Raw genomic sequence first — 19,231 nt, 5'->3', positions numbered from 1 at the left:
CTCAGGCCTGTGGTTGAGAAAGATCCTTACTTTCACTGTCCCCACTTGTTTGGTCTCCTGTATCAAAAACAGTTCCACTGGGTGTGTGTTTGTGTGTACGTGTACACATGTATATATGTACGTATACATTTTCCCTACTAAATTAAGCAAATGGATAGAGAGTATGTTTCTGAATGTGCCTCTCTGTCTTTGTTTTTTGTTTTCTCCTCAATCCAGGACCAGAAAAATCAGATTTTCCAGGCCCCAGCAAACTTTTTGTTTTGCACAATTCCAAATTTCAGGTCTTTTCATCTCTAAATGTTTTGTTTTATGTAATAACGCCTGTGTCAAAAACAAAAAACTCCCTCATCATTATTGTAGGCCAAATGAGTTATTTAAAAAATAAAAAAAATTTTAAAAAAAGGAGGCACTTAGAAATAAAGCAGTACTCAGCAAGGAACAGAGTGCTTTCAAAATAAGACAGTGCTCTAGTGTAAAAGGGTACAAGATATTAATAGGCAGATTTTCCCTTTCCATCCCCTTCGAAACCTCCAGCACCTTCCTACACACCCCTCCAGCACAAGACTTTCCCTGTTCCTGTGGTCTCCAGGGACCTCATTAAGAAATTCATAAAGGGGGCCGGCCCGTGGCTCACTCGGGAGAGTACGGTGCTGATAACACCAAGGCCCCGGGTTCGGATCCCATATACGGATGGCCGGTTCGCTCACTGGCTGAGCGTGGTGCTCACAACACCAAGTCAAGGGTTAAGATCCCCTTACCGGTCATCTTTTAAAAAAAAAAAAAAAAAAAAAAAAGAAATTCATAAAGGCCTAGACTGTGGGTATGGAAGCTAGAGAGATTCCTCCAGTGCTTGTGTGAGATTCTTCTAGAAGACCTTGTAGCCCTTTTGCTAGGTGAAGAGGTTCTCCCAGCTGGCTGAGGCAGAGCTGAGGAATTCTGCTGCAAGGCGGTGGAAGGGGGTCGCAGTTCATTGAACCAGTAGCATATGTGGAGGGGGCGGAGGCACCACGCTGGTGTGATATGAGATCCGATCAATTGTCTGCATTCAAAGGATGTTAAACAAAGAGTGTTGAGTCATCCAAGAGCTCTCTGGGAGGGGGGTTCTTTCAGCCGAGCACAACCTCAGTTCCAGAATGGGCCAAGGTCCTTCGAGGCTCGCTCCTGTCACAAAGTCTTTCTTTCCATAAAGGGAGACTTGCATGAAATCGGGCGTGGGGGCATCCTAGCATTTTAGAGTCTAGCAAAACTGAAGTATCATGAAAAGTACCTCATGTTTTCTGTAGAATTCACAAAAGAGAAATAAAAGGGAGGGGGGAGTATCTTTGGTTTAGCAAAAACACAACACCTGTATTATTTATTCCAGCATCTGTTCCCATAGAGAATGATTTTATTAAAGACCAAAGGATTAGTATACAGGTGTGTGAGGGAGAAGTATGTCACAGGGAGACGGTGGGCCTGGGGGCCGAAGCTTGGCTTGGAATGGGTGGGGAGTGGATGGGAGGTTAGGCTATAGAGATTATTTAAAAACCTAAAACACAGTTCTTGTGGCCATGAGGGAGACAGGATATCCTGCAGAAAAAACCTGCTTTTGCAAAGCCCCTGCCTCCCTCCCAATCTCCCTCCTTCCTCCCTCTCCAAAAGCTACTAACCTTGTAATCGTAGACTGATTCCAGTTCCTGCTCCTGGTTTCCTCTGCTCACTCTGTAGAGGTGATAATGAACCCCAGAGAGCCACCAGGTCACCTCCAAGGAGCGGGAGGTCAGGTAGAGGAATGGGTCTGAAAGTCCTCCCCGCGGGAGTGTCAGGACCGTGGAAATGGAGTGGATGGGAAGAGAGGTGGTGGCAGTTGTGGTGGTGTGCCCAATGTCTGCATGCCCAGTCTGGGGGATCTGGGGCAGAGTTCTGCCTGGCAAAGCCTCTGCTTTCTACTTGCCCTGTTGGCCTCCAGGGTCTTCGGGGAGACATTGTAGCCCAAGGTCTGACCTTCCCAGGACTTCTTTGGATCCTGGACACAAGATCTCTTTGGATCCACCCACATCACCTGGGCTGAGTGGGATGTGCTTGGCTGCATTCCAGGCAAAGATGATTTTCAGTAGGAAAGTCCAGGAGGGTTGGGACTCACGAGCTGGTTTGCCACTCTTCAGGCAATGTTTGCAGAGGCTCAGACCATGGGTTTATTTTCATCACAACCTTCTTATGTGGGTTTTGTTTGCTTTGTGACTTAATAGGAGCCTGACCCAGCTAACTGAAGTAATGTGTTAATTCTTTTCTTCTTTGTAAAATATGCATCTCCATCTCCTCACCCGACACAAGGATATCCTTGGAAAGTGATAACTTGGAAGGCAAGTTTTTTAGCATAGTGTAGGCTTCCCGGGGTCCTGAGAACCACAGGGGTCTATTTCCACGCTTTTGAGCCCTCTGAGCTTTCTGGGGTACCCTGGGACACTCCCGGTTATGCCTGTGTCCTGGTGTAATTATTAATTCTACCACCTGACATTCTCAAAATAAGTGTCCCACTTTGGCCTCCTGGAATCCTGAGTCCCAAGTGTCCCAGTTGTAACCCTGATAATGTTTTAAATAACCGTATAGTACTTTCTTGATTACAAATTCTGCTGTGTTCTGGTGGTGAGCAGCTTCCTTTTGGTCTCAAGGTGTGTTCTGACTGGGGTCTGCTGTGTGGGGGGAGGGTAGGGGTGGGGGGAAATGCCACATGCACCTTTTTTTCATCTAAAATGTTCTTCGGATCTCAAAGTTATTAGGACTTAAACATAGTAGGGACTTTATATAGGTTTGTCGACATTCTCTTAAGGATCTAACATACATTTTCAAGCTGCCTTCTTAATAGGGATGTAGTCAGTCTATCAAATATGAGTCAGTTTTGCTCAAATCCACTTAAATTCCAATTTCACTCAGTAAGGCCAATCCAGTTTAATGTTTTTCCTGATATATATTCTTATTTCTTGCAGATTCTTCCACTCAAATAGCGCCAAGTGTGGTTCGATTGTAAAAACAATGTGCGAAGTAGTAATTCCGAATAGTATTAAGAAAGTCATAGAACAGATGGGCTTATCATGAAAAGTTACTGTCACTGTCCCCAATCACTTTTGTTCATTTTTGTTTTTAGTTCTTCTGGTGGTTATCTTTATCTCTAAATAGTATGAATATACCTCTTTTATTTCTTCTTCCTATTATGATAAATGACAATTTAGCTTGCTTAGTACATCTCACCTACTTCCTTTGTTCTCCACATTTTTGATAATTATATTTATGGTCCTTGAATTGATTATTCTTTAATCTTTGTATTACTACATAGACCTTAATTTAGGTCCATTAACTGATTGATGACAGTGATTTTACCCCCCACCTTGTAAAATGAGAAGATTGGTTTCCTGATCTTCTGCCTTAGCTTTCCTCCCTGATAGACCCCCAGCTCTGTCAGCTGTCAGGATTGGTAACACTGTGTTAGTATATTGCATTTCAGTGATCATGATTAAGTCTTCTATGCCTCATCTATAGATTTTTTCTATTTTTATAACAACCTCATTAAGATATAATTAACATACCATAAAATTCACCTGTCTTTATGGTATACAATTCAATGGTTTTTGGTATATTTACAAAGTTATAAATATAACCATCACCACAATCAATTTCAGAACATTTTCATCACCCTGCAAAGAAACCTGGTACCCATTAGCAGTCATTCCCCTTCCCTAGCCCTCCTCCCAGCCTCAGACAACCACTAATCTACTTTGTGTCTTCACAGATTTGCTTATTCTGGCTATTACATATAAATGGAGCCATATAATACATGGTCTTCTGTGACTGGCTTCTTTCATTTAGCATAATGTCTTAAAGGGTCATCCAGGTTGTAGTACGTGTCAGTCCTTCATTCCGTTTTATGGCCAAATAATGTTCCATTGCATGGATATACCACATTTTGTTTATCCGTTTATCAGTTGATGGACATGTGACTTATTTCCACCTTTTGGCTGTTGTAACTAGTTATTGCTATGAACATTAGTGTACAAATGTTTGTTTGAATATCCGTTTTCATTTCATCTGGGTATAAACCTAAGAGTGGAGTTAGGTTATATGGTAATTCTATGTTTAACCTTTTGAGGAACTGCCAGATTGTTTCCCAAAGTGGCCTTACCATTTTACATTCCCACCAGCAGTGTATGAGGATTCTAATTTTCCCACACCCTTGCCAACATTTGTTATTATCTGTCTTTTTGATTTTAACCGTCCTACTGGGTGAGAGGTGGTATCTTCTTGATTTGCATTTCTCTGGTAAATAATGATGTTCAGTGTTGTATCATGTGCTCATTAACTGATTTTATATTTTCTTTGGAAAAATGTCTATTCAGACCCTTTGCCCATTTTTCAATTGTTTTTTTGTCTTTTTATTATTAAGCTATAGGATTTTGTTTTGTTTTGTTTTGTTGCTGGCTTGACTTTGGTCTGGTGCTCTGACTACCTGAGCTAATCGGCCAGCTCTGGAATTTTTATATATTCTAGATACAAGTCCCTTAGTCCCTTGCCAGATATATGATTGGTAAACATTTTCTCCATTCTGTGGGTTATTATTTTACTTTCTTGGTGATGTCCTTTGCATATCATTTGCTTTTAAAAGCTGAAAATCAATAAAGAATGTTTACCTAGTTATGATTCTGTCAATACTTTTCAGTTTATAGCTAGCTGGTATACTAGATTTACATTTTCTTTTCTAAAGTTCTGCTGGTATAACTAATTAAGATATAAATTGAGAAGGAAACACAGGAAATGTTTGTTTGCTTAAAAACACTCTGTTTGAATGACACAGTTATTTTATTTACCAGAGCTACTTGAAAGAAACATTTGCAATATAATTTAGAAGTGAACTATCTTCGGGTATCAGCTTTTGGGTGTTAAACTTTTGCTGGGTTTTTTGCTGTGTTTCATTAGGACAGAGGTTCTCAACTTGGGGGCACTTTTGCCCCCAGGGGACATTTGGCAATGTCTGGAGACATTTTTGGTTGTCACTACTGGGGAAGTTCTAGTGGCATCTAGTGGGTAGAGGACAGGGATGCTGCTAAACATCCTGCAATGCACAAGACAGTTCACCATGACAAAGAATTATCTGGCCCTTAGTCAATAGTGCTGAGGTTGAGAAATCCTGCATTTAAAGGACACAAATACTATTAAAAACTACACATTTTCTTTACTTAGGAAAGAAGCTTATGTTTTTTATTTTTTTATTTTTATTTTTTTTGTTAAAAGATGACCGGTAAGGGGATCTTAACGCTTGACTTGGTGTTGTCAGCACCACGCTCACCCAGTGAGCTAACCGGCCATCCCTATATAGGATCCGAACCCATGGCCTTGGTGCTATCAGCACCACACTATACCGAGTGAGCCACGGGCTGGCCCGAAGCTTATGTTTTTTAGATATTTAGAAATGAGCTATCTTCAGGCATCAGCTTTTGGTTATTATTTCAGACGGAATTAAATTAATAAAGTATCTTTCTTTTTTAGGATGGTAAGTCCTTAAAAACTACATAATAATTTCAGGCATTTTGAGCTTCTCTGTGCTTGAGCAAGTTCTCTCAGTTAGTGACTTCAGAATATTGCTAACAACTGTATCACAAAAGCCTCATCCTTAACTAACCTCGAATCTGTTGTGGTTAATGTTATGGAGGAAAAATATTGCTGGGTGATCATTACAATATTACTCCTCTTAAGCAATTTATTGAGCATTGAAAATATTTTAGAATATATTCCAAGTGCAGTGCAAGCTCTACATGACATTTCAAAAAAGGTTTATGAATGTTAGAATAATGATCTCATCTTGAAATCTCTGATTAGAAATTATCATTTCAGCTCTACAATTATATTAATTGAACTTTAATATTTCATTGAAATCTAAAAAAGTAAAACCTCATAACTATGGTTTTCAGTTAACTAAACAATTTAACAATCTAATTATTTAAAAATAGATTTAAAAAATTCACCCAGTGTTTTTTTTCCCCTCTTTTTTCCCGCCTGATTAATTGCTTTAATTTGGTGGTTGAATATGCCTGCAACCTTGGCCCTGTGAATCCTCACCAATTGTATCAAACAATTCAAATTACCTTAAAGGTTTATGGGAGCCTGTTGCCAGAATTCAGCTCACTTCAAGTAAGAATACCCAAATGGTCCTCTTCTTCCAGAGACGGGATCAAAACCAGATGGACTTTATTTGTAAAAGTTTCTGGTTAGTACTATAAACCTGGACTCTTCATGCCAAAGACTTTAGAGGTCCCAGTTAACTGCCCATTCTTTAAACCAGGACCAGTTAATGTAGCTTATTAGACTGAGAAGGGCTAAAATTATTCCTCATGGACAGCCTCTGAATTTTAATTGCAGTAATCCATGTCTTCTCAGCCTATGATACAGCAGTTCTGAATCTCATCCAAGTCAGGAAAAGTGAATTTATGGGCCTCCTAGCAACTAGCAATCCAGAGTGTCTGGACCTTATCTTTATTGTAGCACAATGGGGCCAGTTCTTCCACCTTTCTGGGGGTGCAGCCCCACAGCCTAAAATTACAGGGGTTTGGGGATACTGGTTCCAAGGGCATAAGATATGGTCTTGGTACCTATGTTATGGTTGCTAGGGAACTTTAATTTGGGATAAAATTGAAATCTCTCAAGGAAATAATAAGGTATGGTTTTTCTAGCTTGGAAAAGTTGCTTTGTGCGATTCTGAGCTTAATTAGGACATGAGTTAAATTTAATTGTTTAGTATCCTGACTATAGGTGCTATGAGATATGTATCTTTGAATTTTCTCCTTTGACATGAATAAAATCTCTCTCACCTCTACCAGTGTTAAAATGGTTAAAATGATTACCTGATCACAAACTTCTCCATTTTTCTCAGGTATGCTTCTTTTCTTTTCTTTGATGCCAAGGTGATTCTTAGGGCACATTCTATCAAAAACAAGTTTTTTAAAAAAAATTACAAACTACTTCTCTTCATTATATCAGGTATGCCAAAATACCCACTCTAAATATTTTTTTTAGTGTTGAGATAAAGGCTGGTTCTCATTCTGTGTAATTTTCTCTCACTTTGAAAGATTTTATAATGGGTGGGGTTACTTGGATAATCAGAAAAATCACATTAATGAATGTACATATTCATCTTTGAGTAAGTGATGATTACTGGAAACTTAAGGCCCTAAGTCAAATTTTATTGTTCTGTAATCCACTTACACATGGAGATTAATAGCAAAGTGCTCGTCTCAACAATATGGACCTTTGGAAGAATAAAGACTATGTGGACTCTTTCAGGAATGAACAAAGATGAGAAAGCCCACGGGGCAGCCAAGGAACCCAGTGATTAAATCTCAATGGAAGGATTAGCTCCACTGATAGATCCATTCAGGCTTTGATTGAAGCAAGGACCTCAGTCATCAGAATATTGTTGACGTTAGAGGGCTGGACTGCCTTCCTTTCTTTTTACTCCTTTTTCCTGAGATGCTGGTCTTTTATGCACAGTTCCAATAATGGTTGTGCCTTCTGACCTCAGATTTTCTCCAGGATCACCTTCTGGTTCATGAACCATCCATCATCTCTGAAGGTCCTAGAGCACTGATGATTTTCTTTTTTCTTTTTGTTTTTTAAAAGATGACCAGTAAGGGGATCTTGACGCTTGGTGTTGTCAGCACCACGCTCTCCCAAGTGAGCCACGGGCTGGCCCTCTGATGATTTTCAAGTCCAAATTAATTCATGTCTCTTTTAGTTTCCTAGAGCTACAGTAACAGGGTACCACAAATTGGCTGACTTAAGACAACAGAAATTTATTCTCTCACAGTTCTGGAGGGTAGAAGTCTGAAATCAAGGTGTTGGCAGGGCCACACTCACTCTGAAGTCACTAGGGAAAATTCGTTTCTTGCCTCTCTTAGCTTCTGGTGGCCCCAGGCGTTCCTTGGCTTGTGACAATATCACTTCAATTTCTGCCCTCTTCACAGGCTGTCTTCTGCTTGTGCGTCTGTTTCCAAATCTTCTCATTTTCTTATAAAGATAAGTCACTGGATGTAAAGACCACTTTAATTCAGCATGACTTCATTTTTTTCTTGATTACAACTGCAAAGACCCAGTTTCCAAAGGAGCTCACATTCACAGGCACTGGGGGTTAGGATTTCAATAAATCTTTTTGGGGGCCACAATTCAATCTGCAATCATGTCCAACTATTCCATTAGAGAGCCTGTTTAAAGCAGTTAATGGCATGCAATATGGATGTGTACTTAATGCTAAGAGACTTGATCTTCCTAAAGCTTAGCTCTGATATGTCACCATGTGTTTTAAACTTCCAATGCCCCTTTCTAGCCCTCTGGTCACAACCCTGCTTTTCAATCTCATCTGCCAGGACTCCTTGTTAAAATGCTTTGAGCCAGTGAAAGAGGACTCATTTTTGCTTGGGGGTATATCTAATTCTCTTTTCTTATTCTTTTGCTCACACTGTCTCTAGATCTGGAACATTCCCATTTTTTTTTTTGCCAAACTCTACTTCTTCCTCCAGGTCTGGTTGAAATCAACCATTGTCTTCTTACAGTTTTCCTAGATGCTCTGATTTCTCTATGACCTGAAGTCATTTCCCTGCTTTCTGAATTGTCATGGTGATTAATGACTCTTTTAAGTGTGTTATCATAGTCTAGTTTGTGTCTCAGTGAACTCCTTTCCTAGACTGCGAGCTCTTAGACGGCAGGGTCTCAGCCAAATTTATCTTGGCTTTGCCCGTGGCACTACAGTGGAGGAGTTTGATAAATGTTTAGATGAACTTGCCCCCAGTTTGGAATGTTAGCAGACAGTGTGTATTCATAGTGCACAGGTCACTGACAAGAGGCTAAACTGCGAATGGCGGCGGTTATGGGATGAGAAGCCCAAGGTAGAAAAGGTCTTTACTAAAGAGAGACTAGAGACAGGGAAATTCCCTGTGGATCCACAAGCAAGAGCTAAGTTTCTCTTAGTTACTGGTGAGTGAGAAACCTCTGGCCAGGATGAATCTGTGAATCTCATGCTATGGTAGGCGCCAAAATTAGGTAGCATGCCCTCTAAGGGGAAAGATGGGTGGGAGGGGGAGGGTGGGCAAGCAGCCAGGTAAGCAGTGTGGAACCAGCAGATAAACAGAAACCAGAAAACCGAGACAAAATCCAAGGGCATTGCACCAATATGCCTTTGGTTCTGAGGCGAGTCCTTCTGGACCTCGGCTTTCTTGAGGGTCACAGGGACTTGGGGCTGAGCAGTTCAGGACCTAACTTGTAGATGGTTGCAGAAGAATTTGTACCTGGGTACTGAAAGTCTATGTGTTGAAAATAATGGAAGGTATCCTGAGGTTGATAGTAAGGGGTTGGGGGCAGATAGAAACAGGAAGAGGCTTAGTTCCTTAACTTCAAGGAGAACGCTGTTTGGCTGGGAGGTAAGATTATCCTACGTTACCTATTTACAAGCTGATGGAAGAATGGTGAAGGAGCTCTTTATGGAGGGGGAGGTGGCTTGCTAGCGTGTGGTTGGGGAGGGGTGGAGGGAATAGCATTCCTTGGGCGTGAGGACAGAGGCTGTGAATGGCCACAGAGGCAGTGAATGGCCACAGAGGCAAGTGAATGGCCACAGAGGCTGTGAATGGCCAGAGAGGCAAGTGAATGGCCACAGAGGCAGTAAATGGCCACAGAGGCAAGTGAATGGCCACAGAGGCAGTAAATGGCCACAGAGGCAAGTGAATGGCCACAGAGGCAAGTGAATGGCCACAGAGGCAGTGAATGGCCACAGAGGCAAGTGAATGGCCACAGAGGCAGTGAATGGCCACAGAGGCAGTGAATGGCCACAGAGGCAAGTGAATGGCCACAGAGGCAGTGAATGGCCACAGGCAAGATGAAGGCGATGTTTTAGGCAAAGTGTGCTAAATTGAGATCTGATAAGATTGCTAATAGAGATCTGAAAAGGGTTCAGGCCCCCACATGACCTTCATAACCTATTTTTCTGGACAGGGTCAGCAAGGAGAGCTGGACAAGTGGTGGCTTCTGAAGGATTTTGTCTGCTGACTGATCAGCGTACTCTTTTAAAATATACTTTTACTGACTGCATGATTTTTGTAAGAACAATAAAGTACATTTAAAAGGAGACATTTTTTCTGCATTCTTGCTGTGGGAACACGTTGGTTGCTTTTGGTTTTCTCTGTTCTTTCTTATCCATATTTTTCACGTTCTTTGTACATCTTTGTAACTTGCATAGATACAGCTTTGTATTTTGTTTCTTTTCATGTAACATTACATCATCAACGTGTACAGTGTAGCCACTTCATCCTCCTGCTTATCATTTATAATGTTCACACTTTCCAGTGAATTGATCATTTACTTAACCATTCTCCTGTAATTGAATATCTATGTTGTTTTCTTTTTATCACTATTTTAAGATTGTTTTGAAGTTCTTTATGTATATATTGCTTTCTTAAACATATTGTTCTCAGGATAAATTCACAGGATGTGGCATGTGTATTAAATATGACATTTAAAAACATGGCTCTTGATTTCAATTGCCAAATTGCATTCCAAAAGTCTTGATCAGTTCATATATATGAATATATCAGTATATGAGTTTATTAGTATATGAATGTATTGGACTCACCAACAGCCCAACCAGCAACTGGGTCTTAATCATTTATTTTTATATTCTTGCTGTTAATTGAATTTCTTTCTCTCTATTCTTCACTTTTTAAGTAGACTGAACTTTTTGTGTTTATTACTTTGAACATTGTTTTAAGCTTTTACAAAACACTATCATTATCTTATCTCTTAAATTCTTAACATACCCCAGAGCAAAACAAACAAACAAAAACTAGGAACAACTGTCTGGATTTTGTCTTTGGATTTGCCTCATCTGTGAGGCAGTGAGGTTGAAACACATTGTTTCTGAGGGGCTTTCTAGCTTCCAAAGTTCTGTGTCTGATTTTATGAACGGAAGTTTAAGAGGAGAAGAAGATGCAGCATGAAGAGACCGTCTGATGGTGCTTTGGTTGTAGGTGGCCTGCTGTGGCTGGTTTTAGAGAGGCTGACATCACCCTGAGGGTCTTCCTTCACCCTTCCCTGCCCTTCTATTGGGATTGGCTTTAGATTGGGACTCTAGGGTCAGAAGGATTGATAATGCCCCCTGTGACCCTGGAATCTACTCCTGACATCTGGGCTGAGGAATGTCACCTGAGGCTTTTTTGCAGTTCTCATTCTGGAACAGAGGGAAGGACAGAAGATCCAGAGTCCGAGGGTCTGGACTCCAGTGTGGCACTGACTCACGTGAGCTGATCACCTTTGGTAAGTCATTTGTCTGACTGAGTCTGGTCCTCTCTAGTCCCTGTGGAGTGATGCAGGATGTAGCAGTACCTACTGTCAGGTTGCAGGTGTGACGGGAGCCATGTGTGGGCTGGCCTTTGTTAACACTGAAGGAGGGTACTGAAGTTAATTGGAAGGGGCTGATGCTGGACAGCTTTGGTCTTGGTTGGCCAAGTGCACTGTCAGAAAGTTGTTCCTTGTGGGGAATGGAGGTCTGCCTCCCGGAAACTTTCCCCCACTGATAGAGAGCCATGGGTGTGAACCCTCCCTTGCCCTTAACCACTTGTGGTTGATTGTCATGCCTCCCCCTACCTCCCTCCATTAGCAAAACTTATCCACTCCTTCACCTGTCCTTTGTATGACATGGATTTTTTTAGTTTTGTGAACACTCAAATCAGCATTTCAAATTTTGGTATAGGGAAGTATTATGGGCTGAATTGTGCCCCCAACCGTATCCATATGTTAAAACCCTAACCCCCAGTCCCTCAGAATGTGACTGGAGATAGGGTCTTTAAAGAGGTGATTAAGGTTTAATGAGGTCATAAAAGTGGGTCCTAATCTAGTAGGACTAATGTCCATACAAGAAGAAGTTTGGACACGCAGAAAGATCCCAGACCATGTGAGGACACAGAGAGATGGAGGCCACCTGCCAGCCAAGGATAAAGGCCTCAGGAGAAACCAAACCTACCAACACCTTGATCTTGGACTTCCAACCTCTAGAACTGTGAGAAAATAAGTTTCTTTTATTTGTACCATTCAATAAGTGGTGTTTTTTTTTTTTTTTAATGGCAGCCCCAGCAAACTAATATTGAAAAATAATTCAGTTTTATCCCCATCTTTCCTACCTCTTTTCATTTTCAGTATCTTATTGCAGCCCCTTCTACACTTTTTTTACTAATTTTTTTTTTGGAGGGGGTGATTAATGAGATTTGCAGATCAAATGCTGTTCTTCATTTTATACTTTCTTCTGGGCAAAGAATGAGGAGTCATTTTTCCAAGAAAAGAATGAATACTTTTATAAGGAGTGTTTACAACTATGACCATTATACTGGCTACCTTTCATCGATCCTCCCCTTTGTGTGGGGCCTTTTTGATACTTCACATACATTATTATTAAAAAATCCTTGTAAGGTCAGTATTGTTATCTCATTTTATAGATCAAAAAAAAGGGAAGCAGGGAGATTAGATGACGCGTCCAAGGTCACACAACCTGGATGTGATAAAAGCCATGGTCATCAGTTGATGACAGCACCTGGGTGGATATGGGGCTGGGGTGGGCTGACACCTCCCCACCCCGCATTCTGCCTCTGTCGAGGTCATTACATTCCTCACCCCCTTCTAATTTTGTGTTCTGAAATTAGCTGCTGAGCATCCCAGTGTGTCCATGTGACTCTGCTACACTGAGCAGACTGCTTTATAGAATGACTAACCCACTCTCTTTTTCCCTCTCATTTAATACAATCCAATAGCTCGGAGTACTCTGTCAAAGGTATTTTATTTAGGCGAGACCATTTCAGAATGGAAGACATTTCCTGTTGAGAGATTTTATGTATGTGGTGTGTGTGTGCTCGTGGAGGCAAATGGATGTTTAAGTGTGTGTGAGGTGAAGGATAGCAGACTCCGGAAGTCTGGGGACCACTTAGGTCTGGAACCCTCACTCACACCAGCTGTCCTGCTCTGCAAGGCCTTCTGGGTTTTTCATTTATGGGGCCCCTTTACTGTTATGACACCTGTTTAAATCTGGTGTTTCCATTAGGGGAGGCACAGTAGGTGGCTGGAACAAGCGGCTGTGCAGGAACGACGTGTGCAGGCTGCCCCTCCTCCTGCCACTTCTTGTGGAAAATCCATTTTTGGTCTTTTGTTTCAGTGAGAAACACATAAAAATGTTTTCAAGGACCCCCTCCCCCTTGCTTGCAGCTAAAATTTCAGCCTTTGACAATAGAGGTCAAATGTCTTTTGAAACCAAGACAGCACCAATGGAAACATTGTTGTATGTACATTTCTTTTGGAAAAAAAGATCTTTTAAAGCCTGTTATGTGGACTGTGTTTCATGAGATTGCATGACACTAAACTTTCATTGGTGACAGCTTTAGGTAGACAATTCTAACCCTTTTTAGAATTATTGACAGCCTCAGGCAGTAGAGCTTTGCTGTGAGCAGGGCAGAATCATCCCCATTTTACAGATGGAGGCAGAAATTGGAATGATGCACCCACAAGCAAGAAACCACCAGAAGCCACTAAAAGCTGGAAGAGGCAAGAAAGGATTCTCCCCTAGAGTCTCCCAAGGGAGCATAGCCCCACAACACCTTGATTTTGTACTTCTAGTGTCCAGAACTGCAAGAGAATCAATTTCCATTGTTTTAAGCCACCCACATCGTGGTGACTTGTTATGGCAGCCCTGGGAAATTAATGCACTCTTCTGGTTCTCTCTCCTGGACTCACTGGCCTCCTGCTCCCTGCCACCCCAGCCTTACCCTCCAATGTGTCTTCTCTGTGGAGGTCAGCTGTCCCTCTAAAACAAGTTTGGTAATGTCACTCCTGGTTTAGAACTCATTAGAGTCTCCCACTGTTTATGGGATAAAATCCAAGCTCTGTGGCATGGTGCATGTCCAGTGCTCCACCCCTTCCACCTCCCCACTTGCCCACTCAGCTTTGAGGTGAGCACATACTGGCAGCTGGCAATAGGGTGGCCAAGTTTGAACTGAAGAGCATCGGGTAAGGTTTTGAGCTCTTATGGAGCACCACTGTCCTGAAGGCTCCCCTTCATTCAGCTTCATGCATTTAGGTGACCTTCTTGGCCTCCCAGGTGGTCCAGGTTGCAAAGTTTGCTTGCAGTTCACAAATTCAACATACACTCACATGCATAGTGGTGTGTAGTGTTAAGGGCAGTCATCTGGTAGACCAAAGGGAAACTCCAACCTGATTGGACTCCCTGGGTTTGGACTCCTCATTCTCTTACTAACAGAATGACTGGAATAATTTATTCCCTTGCTCAGTTTCCTCAACTATCAAAGGGGACAGTAATGGTACCTACTTCACAGGGACTGCTGTGAGGGGTAAATGACCTGGTTCCTGGACATGCTTCAAACAGGCCTGGCATGTGGTAAGGGCTCAGGAGCATCAATCCCCCACTTCTCTGCCAGTGCTGCATTTTCTCCCCTTCTGGTCCACTCTTGCTTATTTTTTAAGGCCCAACACAGCCACCATCCTCTCTAGAAAGTCTTCTGGGACCTTCTCGCTGGCATAAGAACCTATTGTCTTTCATCCTTCTGTTTGTTTGCCTGCCCGTGTTGAGGCCCTGGAATTCTTTAGGGCAGGCCCATTCTAGATCTGATTCCTGGCATGGGGGTTGGCACCCTGGAGGACTTCAGTTGGGTGCTTGCTTGGGAAAATAATGAATAATGAGCTGAGTGTTGTCCTGAGCATCACACGGTGGATGTGCCAGGCTGGACCTCAAACTCATGTCAGCAGAAACCGCTGGTCTGGGGGCATTTCTGTTCTCATGGGAAGGTGTGGAGAGTGTCGGACTCTATCACAGACCAGGGCAATGGGAAGGAGAAAATGACCAGGATAGGGAACCAGGATAGGAAACTAGGATAGGGAATCAGTTAGAGGGACTGGCCACTGTCGCAAAGCTCTAGGGTCTCCAACAGAGCTGGGCCTGTATCTTTCATGAATTTTAGGGAATCAGAGCTCATGTATATATGCTTTAGTTTTCGGGTGATATGAGAAAAAATTGGGGAAATGAGAACTTTCTGAATCAACTTATAACAAAGACTCAGAAAATATGTCAAGCGCTGTAAGTACCTAACAATGATTATTCTTTTAGGATCCTTAGGGTGTTCATGACCCAGTGATGGGCAGCAGTTTTGACCAGGCAGCAGAAATGAAGATTCTTAAGGGCTGATTTTGGATTCTTCTTTGGTTTGTACTAGAACTTGGAACAGGACAGGCCATTAACCCAGGGAGCTCAATTTCCTGTTGTTAGGTATGGTTGCTCTCTCAGTGTAGGCACAAGATTTAATGACTTTTTAATAAGACATGGAAATCCACAAAAAAGTCTCCTGGCTAATGTATTAGGCTCAGATGTTAATGGTGAGTTTGAACATGTCTGGTGGAAGCTGCTAAGCACAGTGTATTAGTCACTTTTCTGTGGCTTACAATAGGATACCTGAAACTGGGTAACTTACACAAAAACAAAATTTATTTCTTACAGTTTGGGAGGCTGGCAAGTCCAAGGTTGAGGGGCACATCTGATGAGAGCCTTCTTCTTGATGGGAACTCTCTGCAGAGTCCAGTGGTAACTGGTCTACTCCCTGATAACCCGCTAAATCATTACCCCATTCATCCATGAGTAGATTAGTCCATTCATAAGGGCATAGTCCTCATGATCCAATCACCTCTTAAAGGTTCCACCTTTCAAATACCATATTGGGGATTAAGTTCCAACATGAGCTTTGGAGGGGACGAACATTCAAACAGTAGCACATGGTTTCATGTACCCAGGAGGCACTCTGTCTAAATATTGTGTTTTCCATTACATTGAGTGTGTTAGGTTTTTGGATCTGACACTCAGAGCCCCCTTCTGATTCCACGCAGCTACTTCAATAGACCAAAGGATGTGTTGTCCCTTCTACAGGCTATGTGAGAGGAAAGCTCCACACATCCTATAAGTGGGCACTGAAGCGATCCAGAATCCCTCATACTTTAAATTATTGATCTAACTTTATTCCCTCCTGGCCACATGTTACTATCAGAGGGTGCATAGCTGGACTGCCCATTATGGTGACGACGTGTGGCTAGTCTGAATTAGAATCTGCCGTCAGCATAAACTATAGACCTAGTAAGAAAGAGAAGAATGTAAGATATCTCAGTAATTTTTTATATTGATTATATGTTTAAATGATAAAATTTGTGTCATACTAGGTTGAATAAAATAAGTTATTAAATTCCATTTAACTTTTTAACTTTAAAAAGAAAAGTGGCTACTAGAAAATTTAAAATTATGTTTTTATTGCACAGCCCTGGCCTGAAAATAAGGCTGTCCACGTAACTTCCTGGCATAAGATGCTATGGTGGGTAAAGTTATCTTATTTCAGGAACCTCTTAATTCTGACCCCTTCCCCTGCCAAGAATGTTTGAAGACAGAGTGTGGGGAGATTAATAAAGTGGAAGGGTGAGTGATTTCCAAAAATGAGTTTTCATGACTAACCTATTGGAAAGATAGGAATTTTCTCTGCAGCAAAATTAATTTAGGCAAATTTAGAAGATCAGGTAGACACAATATCAGTACCTATTGTGAATAATAATAGCACTGCATATTTAATTGCTTGACTCCCCTTTAAAAGCTTAAGAATGAAGAAGTAAGAGTAGTTGTAAACCCCAGGATAGTTTATATGAGATAAATCAAGAGCATAAAAGCAGTAGCATGGCAGAGGGGGAAAGTCTTAGCACATCAAGAAGACATTTCATGTGTTGGTTTATCATCTCCATACTTATCCATCAGCGTTGCACTGGTTTGGTGTATGCAGCCAAGGCTGTTTTTAATCGGTCCAGGGGAGGCTGCTGTACAATCTTCAATCCTGCTCTGAGGCCAGGATAGTTCGTCAGTCCCTGCACCATTAGGAGGCTCTGTAGGAGAATAAACTATATGCCTGTTTGCATCGGTTGCTGTTGGCTTCACGTTTGTTTCCCTTGCTGTTGTTGCTGATTTGTTTCTCCCACTGCATGCCCAGATCCTTGCCATGAGAGATCTTGTATTATTTAACTCCTGTGTCCTTGAACATAAAATGGATATTCAGTGTTTTTTTACTTGATATAGTTAGTGGTTAATAACAAAAGAAAAGCAGATCATTCTCTTTCCTCCTCTCCCACCCTCCTTTCTCCTCTGGTCCTCCTGGGTTCCCCCTTTGTCTGTTTTTTTAACGTCTCTTCTTCCTCCATTTTATTCTACTTTTTTTTTTCTTCCTCCTTTTCTTGTATGGTATGGATCACATGGAGAAGTCCTGAAAAATGTGTGCTCAGCTGGCCTGTCTCTGTCCCCTTTCTTTTGCCAGTAAAGCCTTGCTTTTCCTGGGTATCATTTTTAATTTTTTTATTTGCCACCTCTGCCCTTCCTTCCACACTATCTTTCTCTAAGGCAGCACCCAGGGGTTGAAGCCTTCATGTGGTACCCAGTGGCTGGCTCACAGCACAGACCTGCCTTGGGCCTGGGCCAGCAGGGCCAACTGCCAGGGTTGGAGCTGGGCAAACAGTTTTCCACTGGGGAGCTGATTGGACAGTGGCCCGGGGTGGAGTAACCCTGGGCTCAGTGGAGGTCTGGTTTTGCTTAAGATATTCCAAACGGTGTGGGGGGAGTAAACAGTCTGCTAATTAAATCTGTAGGTGGCAGTACATTTGGAGGTGTTGCAAAACCCTCTGTGCACAGAGAGGACATTGGGAAAACATGAAGAGCTGTGGAAAGGTGAGGTGAGGCTCGGGGAGATGAGATGCTGCCTGGAAAAGTACAAACCGCCATCTGGAGAGAAATTAGCCACGGTTGCTGCTCTGTGGGGCGTTAAGTCAGCGGCGCTGTAATTGACTTGGAGCCAGAACTGTTAAGTCCTGTTTCTTGTTCTTGATAGTCAGTAGTCATCATTTATCTTTTTAACCCCTAAATAAAACCATTCCTACTGTACTCTGGATTTATAAGGCTTGGCCTTTCAGGTGAAAAGATAAGAAATCATTGTCCTCCAAAAATATTTGCTGGTCTACTTATATGTCCTTTGGCTCTGGACCCCTAGGATGGCCGAGGGTCCAGGATGTTGGAGGTTGGTTCTGGGGACTGGAAGTACGGATGACCAGCTGGTGGGGACAGCTGACTGCTCAGCACGGATCAGAAGGCTCCTCCTCTTCAGGTGTGTGTCCACTGGGGGGGCACCTACAGATGGTCTCTGGGGTGCCCTTCAGTTTATAGATATATAGATCTCCCTTGCCTTTGTGGCCCTGTTTCTTCTCAGGAGCTTCCTAGTCACACAAATAGACTTTAGGACTTTGAGCTGGCTTCCATGTGCCAGCTTGAAAAACTACACTCCGTGATGGGAGACAGAATAGCACTGAAGGTGAAGTGCAGGTTTTCTGGAATTAGATCTCTGTTCAGGCTTCTGAACAATCTTGGGCAACTTGCTGAATTTCTCAGCCTACATTTCCTTATCTGTAAAATGCTAGTAATAGTGTGAAAGACAAGTTGTACCTAGAGAACTTAGGTTGGTAATAAACTTCTGCTGGACCAACATCACCTGTTCTTGAAATATGTGTAGGTCATATTCAAGACCTTTTCACTATGAGGGCAAAGGACACCTTACCAGATGAGGCTATCTTGGGAGATGGCATTTACTGTCAATAGGAACCAGGAGAAAAATGGTGACACCAGGCCCTACGAAAGGAGTTAAGTTCACACTTGCGTTTCCTGATGTGGTAGTTTGAATGCGAAGTTATCTTCTTGCCTTCAGACATTTTAGGGGAAACAAACATTTGCAGGGGGCTTGCAAAAGCAAAAATGGGTCCTTGCTCAAGCAAAAGTGGCAACAGATAAATGATGTAATGTCCAGGAGACTTCACCGGAGGTCATGGAAAAGGACAGGGGCCAGAGAAGGGTTGAATCTTCCCTGGGGGAGCGCATCTTACACGGTCTCCTGTGGATAGTCCCCAAGAGGGAAGGGGCATGAGAGAAATTACCCTTAGGGTTAAAGGAGGAAAGATGACACCAGGTTAGAGGTTATGGACTTTAGGTTTATAAACACACGTCTGTACAGCTGCCTTGTGATGACAGTTGCTCTCTGCATTTGAGGAGGAACTATTTTGGGAAGAAGAACCAGGCAGGATGGGTGACCTAATTTATTTCTTTGTTTCC

This window comes from Cynocephalus volans, chromosome 1 (genome assembly GCF_027409185.1).
Source record: "Cynocephalus volans isolate mCynVol1 chromosome 1, mCynVol1.pri, whole genome shotgun sequence".
Lineage (NCBI taxonomy): Eukaryota > Metazoa > Chordata > Mammalia > Dermoptera > Cynocephalidae > Cynocephalus > Cynocephalus volans.
The sequence above is the reverse complement of the archived record's forward strand: the minus strand, read 5'-3'. Positions refer to the sequence as shown.